The sequence below is a fragment of the Rhinatrema bivittatum genome, chromosome 8, assembly GCF_901001135.1.
Source record: "Rhinatrema bivittatum chromosome 8, aRhiBiv1.1, whole genome shotgun sequence".
Taxonomy (NCBI): Eukaryota; Metazoa; Chordata; class Amphibia; order Gymnophiona; family Rhinatrematidae; genus Rhinatrema; species Rhinatrema bivittatum.
The window spans coordinates 52,276,807-52,283,697 of NC_042622.1; the positions used below are offsets into that span (position 1 = coordinate 52,276,807).

The window sequence follows — 6,891 nt, forward strand, 5'->3', positions numbered from 1 at the left end:
CTTGGGTTGTAGCACCTAATATGGAACCCAACATTGTGTAATTATAGCATGGGTTATTTTTCCCTATATGCATCACCTTGCACTTATCCACATTAAATTTCATCTGCCATTTGGATGCCCAATTTTCCAGTCTCACAAGGTCTTCCTGCAATTTATCACAATCTGCTTGTGATTTAACTACTCTGAACAATTTTGTGTCATCTGCAAATTTGATTATCTCACTCGTCGTATTTCTTTCCAGATCATTTATAAATATATTGAACAGTAAGGGTCCCAATACAGATACCTGAGGCACTCCACTGTCTACTCCCTTCCGAATAGCAACAAATGTTTTCCTTCTGCACAGCCCTAGTTACTACCCTTAACTAATAAGCCTTATACTTTTGATGCAATTCCAACATTGTTCTCTGCTTCAATGGCAAGAGGTAACAGGGAATTGGATTCAGACAGCAACCAATGAGGGGTCTGGGAAACTGATAAGTATGGGGGTAACCTGCACAGTGCAGCAGAGACTACCATAAATTTGCTGGGCAGACAGGTTGGACTATTTGGTCCTTTTCTGCCATCATTTTTATGTTTCTATGTTTCTATGAATATGAGACAAAGTCAGCCAGATACATTTTTCTGTCTAACTTTGCCAGCCAGATAACGGCTGAAAATGGACCTCAATAAATCAATACATCAAATTTATAATTAAATCAATAAAAACTGATACAAAAGCCAGAATACTTTATAATAATAATAGCGAATCTACTGGCATGCATTATTTTTGCTGAAAGATGAAGATGATGTAACACTCCACAATAAAGTTTTCACAAGGTCATACAAAATGGCATGATTCTGATGATCATTGCTGTAATGGATATGGATAGTTTAGTCATTGACCACTTCAGTCATTCTGAGTGTTAACGCAGAACAGTGGTCTTGGCATTGAGAGCTTTTTTAGAAGTAACAATTAATTTTGTTTGACTACTGCTCTCTCTTTGGAGAACATTGAGGCCCTCCCAGACTTTGGTATTTAGTTGTTCTATTTATTTACTAGCAGGGCTGGCACCATTTAGAGGGTTGATAATCAGATGTGGGCAACATCTGGAGTCAAGGCTGGAAGATTTCCCTCCCTAATATCAAGGGGAAGAATGTGATGGGGTTGGGATGCTTTGGAGGTAACAGATGGAGACGATGTCATTGCTGCAACAGGAAGAATTATGGAAGTTGTGGAGTAGATGACAGAGAAGAGACAGAGGAAGAGAGAGACAGAAGGAGAAGCCAACAGAGACGAGATACCAACCCATACCTAAGCACTTCAAAATATATCTGGATTTATTTATACAAGTCAAATGTATTTCCAAGCAATAGATTAACAGATGAATAAGGTCTTTGCTGTCACTATTATTGTTAATATGACCAAAGACCACAGTAGATATTCTGAAGCTTGAAGCTAGACAGTATCGCTTCTCGGCCTTTTGGCTAAGATCAAGTGTAGTATCAAGTGTAGTAATAAGCTTCTCTGGTACACAGTTGTTTTGGTTAGAATGCAGAGTTCTTTTCCTTCAGCTTTGAGGCACTACCATACTATGTCAGCTTGCCACTGCAAGGCCTATATTAGACAGTGCTTATAAAGTGGACAAGGTCAGGTGACAGGGCCATCAGACACCTCCATAAGTCACTGATAATAGCAGCATCATTCATGGCTGCAGCGAAACTATCAAGAAGGCTTTCACATTCCTCCTTTCAGTGAAAATGGAGAACACCCCTGGAATGTAAGCATTTATTCCAGTGGGAAAGAAAGGAGGTTGAGAGGTCCAGGTACTTCATGGTGTGTGGGGAAAGCTTGATATTATGAGGATTTTCATGAAAGTGATGGAGATGATGCCATGGAGGAAGGGAAAGGGGGCAGGAGAGGCTCATGACAGTGCAGGGGAGATTAATGATGGTGCAGGGAGATGTTTTATGGGGGAAGGGGTATTTCATATCTTGATGGAGGGGGATTGGGGGATGAAATTCCCCTTGCTAATTGACCCTTTCACAGCAATTAGCACGGACCCTATATGTTTCGTTAGCATCCATGCACACATTATTGAGGGTGATTTTTAGCGTACCCTCAGGATAATTTATTGTATCTTTCACTGGGTGTCATTTTATCTTGCATTTGAAAATTATACTGGGGAACACATTCAAAACATATTAGCACAAGTTTTATTGCAGAGGCACTAAAGAGGGTGAAACAGGGAAATGGGGAGATACCAGACAAGTTAGTATTGTACTTTCTATGATGAAAGAGTAAAAAGGTCTGACTTTTTAAAAAGTGTGCATTCTTTCCATATAATCAAGGAAAATATATCTGAAAAAAATATATTTTTAAAAATAGACATGCACTGTATCCATGTGAAATACAGTGCTGCCCACCTACTAGCACTTATTAAAATGAAATCTACCTTTTGGACATATTTTCCCTGAAATCTCAAGCATTTAATCAGTTCTGTTAATATAGAAATAAAGGTCAACACACAAGTTGTAGGTGACACTTTTTTATTGAACTAACATAATATGACTTTAACAAGCTTTCAAGAGCTATGCTCCCTTCATCAAATCAATGAAAAACACAGTGCAGGTTCCCTGGATTTAAATAGCACAGGATGAGCTAGGCATCAGATCACCTGAGTATGCAATGGGGTTAGAGAAGTGTCGGTTTGGTAATTCTAGCTACATTGGCTGAAACAGAAGCGCTGTTTTATTGTGGCTCTGGTGGTAAAACATCTCTGTTTTTATTCCTGAGTTTGACCGATACACAGTCTCCTTTCCTTCTGTCAGTCTGCAGAATGTTTTTAAAAAATTCTGCTTAGTATTATCAGGAATAAGTGTAAAAAACACACTGATTTTTCCATTTTTAGGCATCTTTTTATAAACCCTCACCTTTCTGGAATATAGCGGTTCTCCCGCTTATGTTGGCTAAGGTGGCAATTATGTATAATGGGGTTTCTGATGTTTCTGGCAGAGTCACTAAATTGAGTAGTATCCCAGAGAAAGGGCCAGAGAAAATAATTCTTCCTGCTGGGTCTCCTGCAAGGAAACGGGCCCCAGAACCCAAACCATCCATCCGGTTTCTTGGGGGGTAGAAGGGGAAAACAGAACCCACACATAGTAATAAAGTAAGATAGGGGTGGTAACTTTCAAACTGGTATGTGTGTGTACTTTTGCGTGCATACGTCGGCCCGTACCCAGGTATGCAACCATTTCAAACATACTTGCACATACGCGTGCATGTTATAAAATAGCCTGGCCATGCACACATGTGCACCAGATTTTAAGTGGGTGCACACATGTGCGCACAAATCTCACTTCTACCTGGTAAATTGAGGAATTTTAAAAGGGGTGCATGCCGACACCGTTCACAGCTTTACTAGCTCAGCCCCTCGCCCAGTCAAGAGAAAGGTGCTCCAATTCTCCCTGGTTTGATAGACTTCACTCCCCCCAGTAGCCCCAACCTTAAAACCCCATAGAGCTGCCTAGTTTTCTTTAAATTTGAACTTACACAGCATCCATAGCAGAAATAAAGTTACACGGCAGGGGGCTTCAGCAGACGCCGAGTCTTGTCAGTATTTATGCACACATCACACCTCACCCTTTTTGAAAATGTTCGAGATGTGCATGCCGTGGGAGATACGCATGTATCTTGGTGGCTTTTAAAATCCGCTTGGTGCATGTAAGCCCAACTTCTTCTCACATCCCCTAATTAATGCATGTGTCAGGCTTTTAAAATTCACCTCTAAGACTATTAAAGTTCAAAATCAAAACTTTAAGATTTATTTTCAATTCAAACAGTTCTATATTATTATTAATGTGTCATTGTAAACAACATGGTAATCACAAAAAGAGAGAACACAGATCCCCTAATCTTTTACCAAACACACAAATCAATAGGGAATCTTATATCATAAATATGAAAACTGTTACGGCTATGGCTGCTGTGCAACCGCCTCACCACCAGGGGTCCCTCTAGAGCTGGATCTCCTGACAGGCCCAGTCCATCTCCCTTCTCCTCTCTATGTTCTGGGCTGTCCCTTATAACCCTGCCTGACAGTTCCCTCAGTGCTTCGGTATCGAGCTCGCCTGGGCTCCCTGCTCTAGCCTTCCTTGCTTGCTGTGCATTTGGTCCCTGGACCTTCCCTTGCCTTGCGCGGCCTTCGGGCCTCATTCCTTGCCTTGCCTTGCGCGGCCTTCGGACCTTATTCCTTGCCTTGCCTTGCGCGGCCTTCGGGCCTTATTCCTTGCCTTGTCTTGCCTTGCCTTGTGTGGCCTTCTGTGTGTGTGTGGCCTACGGGCCTTCTGACCTGCCTTGCCCTGCTTACGGTGTGTGGCCTACGGGCCTTCTGTGTGTGTGTGTGGCCTACGGGCCTTCTGACCTGCCTTGCCCTGCTTACGGTGTGAGGCCTACGGGCCTTCTGTGTGTGTGTGGCCTACGGGCCTTCTGACCTGCCTTGTCCTGCTTACGGTGTGTGGCCTACGGGCCTTCTGTGTGTGTGTGTGGCCTACGGGCCTTCTCTGCCTTGCCCTGCTTACGGTGTGTGGCCTTCGGGCCTTCTGTGTGTGTGTGGCCTACGGGCCTTCTGACCTGCCTTGCCCTGCTTACGGTGTGTGGCCTACGGGCCTTCTGTGTGTGTGTGGCCTACGGGCCTTCTCTGCCTTGCCTTGCTTACTGTGTGTGGCCTACGGGCCTTCTGTGTGTGTGTGGCCTACGGGCCTTCTGACCTGCCTTGCCCTGACCCAGCCTGAACCCAGACACTGCTACTTGCCGCCTGCCCTGACCCAGCCTGAACCCAGACACTGCTACTTGCTGCCTGCCCTGACCCAGCCTGGAACCAGACACTGTTTCTAGCTTCCTGTCTCTCTCCACCTGGAGCCACCCTGCTGGGTGGTGTTCACTGACCCAGCCTGAACCCAGACACTGCTACTTGCCGCCTGCCCTGACCCAGCCTGAACCCAGACACTGCTACTTGCCGCCTGCCCTGACCCAGCCTGGAACCAGACACTGTTTCTAGCTTCCTGTCTCTCTCCACCTGGAGCCACCCTGCTGGGTGGTGTTCACGACTCCTGTCCGGAGCCCAAGCGTAACAGTATGCCGAAGCCACCAAATTTCCAGGGGAAGAGATAGGTCTGTGTGCTAAACCGGTGAGTCAACTTTTTCACTATTACAAGATGCCTCCTTCTTCAAAGTTTTATACCTGCAATTCCTGTCAGACCTTGAATTACCCAAGCTATCAGAACTGCCTAGCCTGTCAACTTGCTGGTCAGGAACACTGGACATGCAGTAACGGCAATAAGAGAAATGTCTCTGTCTACCAAGAGTGTTTAAACTGTTCTACTCCAAAGCCAGGATGGTGGAAATGTTCATGTATTCCCAGCCTATTACCACCAGGCAAACCGTGCCCCTGTTGTTCAGCTACAGGACCAGCTGCTTCATTAGGGAGAACAGTCAGCTCTACTACCATGCGTTCAGCTTCTGGCCCAGTTAACAACATTATTTCATGTAACAGTTTATGGATTAAGCATTCTAGCACTTCATCTCTGGACACTTTGGAAAAAACTTGCTCTGAAAATCTCAGAACTCACCGGGTTAAGAAGCCTTCGATAACTTCCACGCTAGAGCACCAGAAACAGAAGCAGAGGGAAGTAATTAACTCTAGCAGGGCTCTGCTTCCCACAGCTGCCAAGTGGACACTAACGAGCACCTTCCCTAGACGTCCTAGAACTGCCTGTGCCTTCTCTAAACTGTTCCTCCAGAAACAAAATCAGGAGCATCAGACTTTGGCTCAAGGTATCAAGCCCACGGCAGTACAATCTGTGTCTTCCATGCACACTACTTCTAACCTTGCTACTCTGCCATCTGAACCTGCTGCACAACCCCAAGAAGAGTCTGGGTCTGCTGTTTCGCCCCAAGAGGGGTCCGAGTCTCCTGCACTACCCCGAGAAGAGCCTGAGTCTGCTGAACTGGTCCTGCTGTCATCCCCGGAGGGGTCCGAACCGGCCCTCTGCCGCCCCTGGATGGGGCTCGAACCGGTCCTACTGCCGCCCCTGGAGGGGCTCGAACGGTCCTGCTGCCGCCCCTGGAGGGGTCCGAACCGGTCCTACTGACAGACTTTCTGACTCAGCCATCTGAGCCTGCTGATCCGGTCCTGCTGCCGCCCCTGGAGGGGCTCGAACCGGTCCTGCAGCCACCCCTGGAGGGGTCCGAACCGGTCCTACTGACAGACTTTCTGACTCAGCCATGTGAGCCTGCCGAGCCGGTCCTGCTGCCGTCCTCGGAGGGGTCTGAGCCGGTCCTGCTGCCGCCCCCGGAAGGGCTCGAGCCGGTCCTGCTGCCGTCCCTGGAGGGGTCCGAACCGGGCCTGCTGCCGTCCCCAGAGGGGTCCGAACCAGTCCTATTGACAGACTTCCTGACTCAGCCATCTGAGTCTGCTGAACCGGTCCTGCTGCCACCCCTGGAGGGGTCCATACCGGTCTTGCTGCTGCCCCCGGAGGGGTCCGAACCGGGCCTGCCAACTGACTTTGTTACTCAACTATCTGAGCCTGCTGTACCGGTCCAGCTGCCGCCCCTGGAGGGGTCCGTACCGGTCCAGCTGCCTCCCCGAGAGGAGTCCGTACCGGTCCTTCTGCTGCCCCTGGAGGGGTCCATACCGGTCCTGCTGCTGCCCCCGGAGGGGTCCGAACCGGGCCTGCCAACTGACTTTGTTACTCAACTATCTGAGCCTGCTGTACTGGTCCAGCTGCCGCCCTTGGAGGGGTCTGTACCGGTCCTGATGCCGACCTTGGAAGGGTCCGGACCGGCCCTACTGTCGCCTCAAGAAGGGTTATGGACTATTTCTCTGCCCCAGGTGGGGTTTGTGTTCCCCT

At 47.8% G+C, this 6,891-nt stretch overlaps 1 pseudogene; it reads left to right on the forward strand.

Moving 5' to 3' along the window:
* Positions 1-1,447: 1,447 nt before the first annotated feature.
* LOC115098403 lies at positions 1,448-1,604 on the forward strand (annotated as a pseudogene).
* Positions 1,605-6,891: the final 5,287 nt, after the last annotated feature.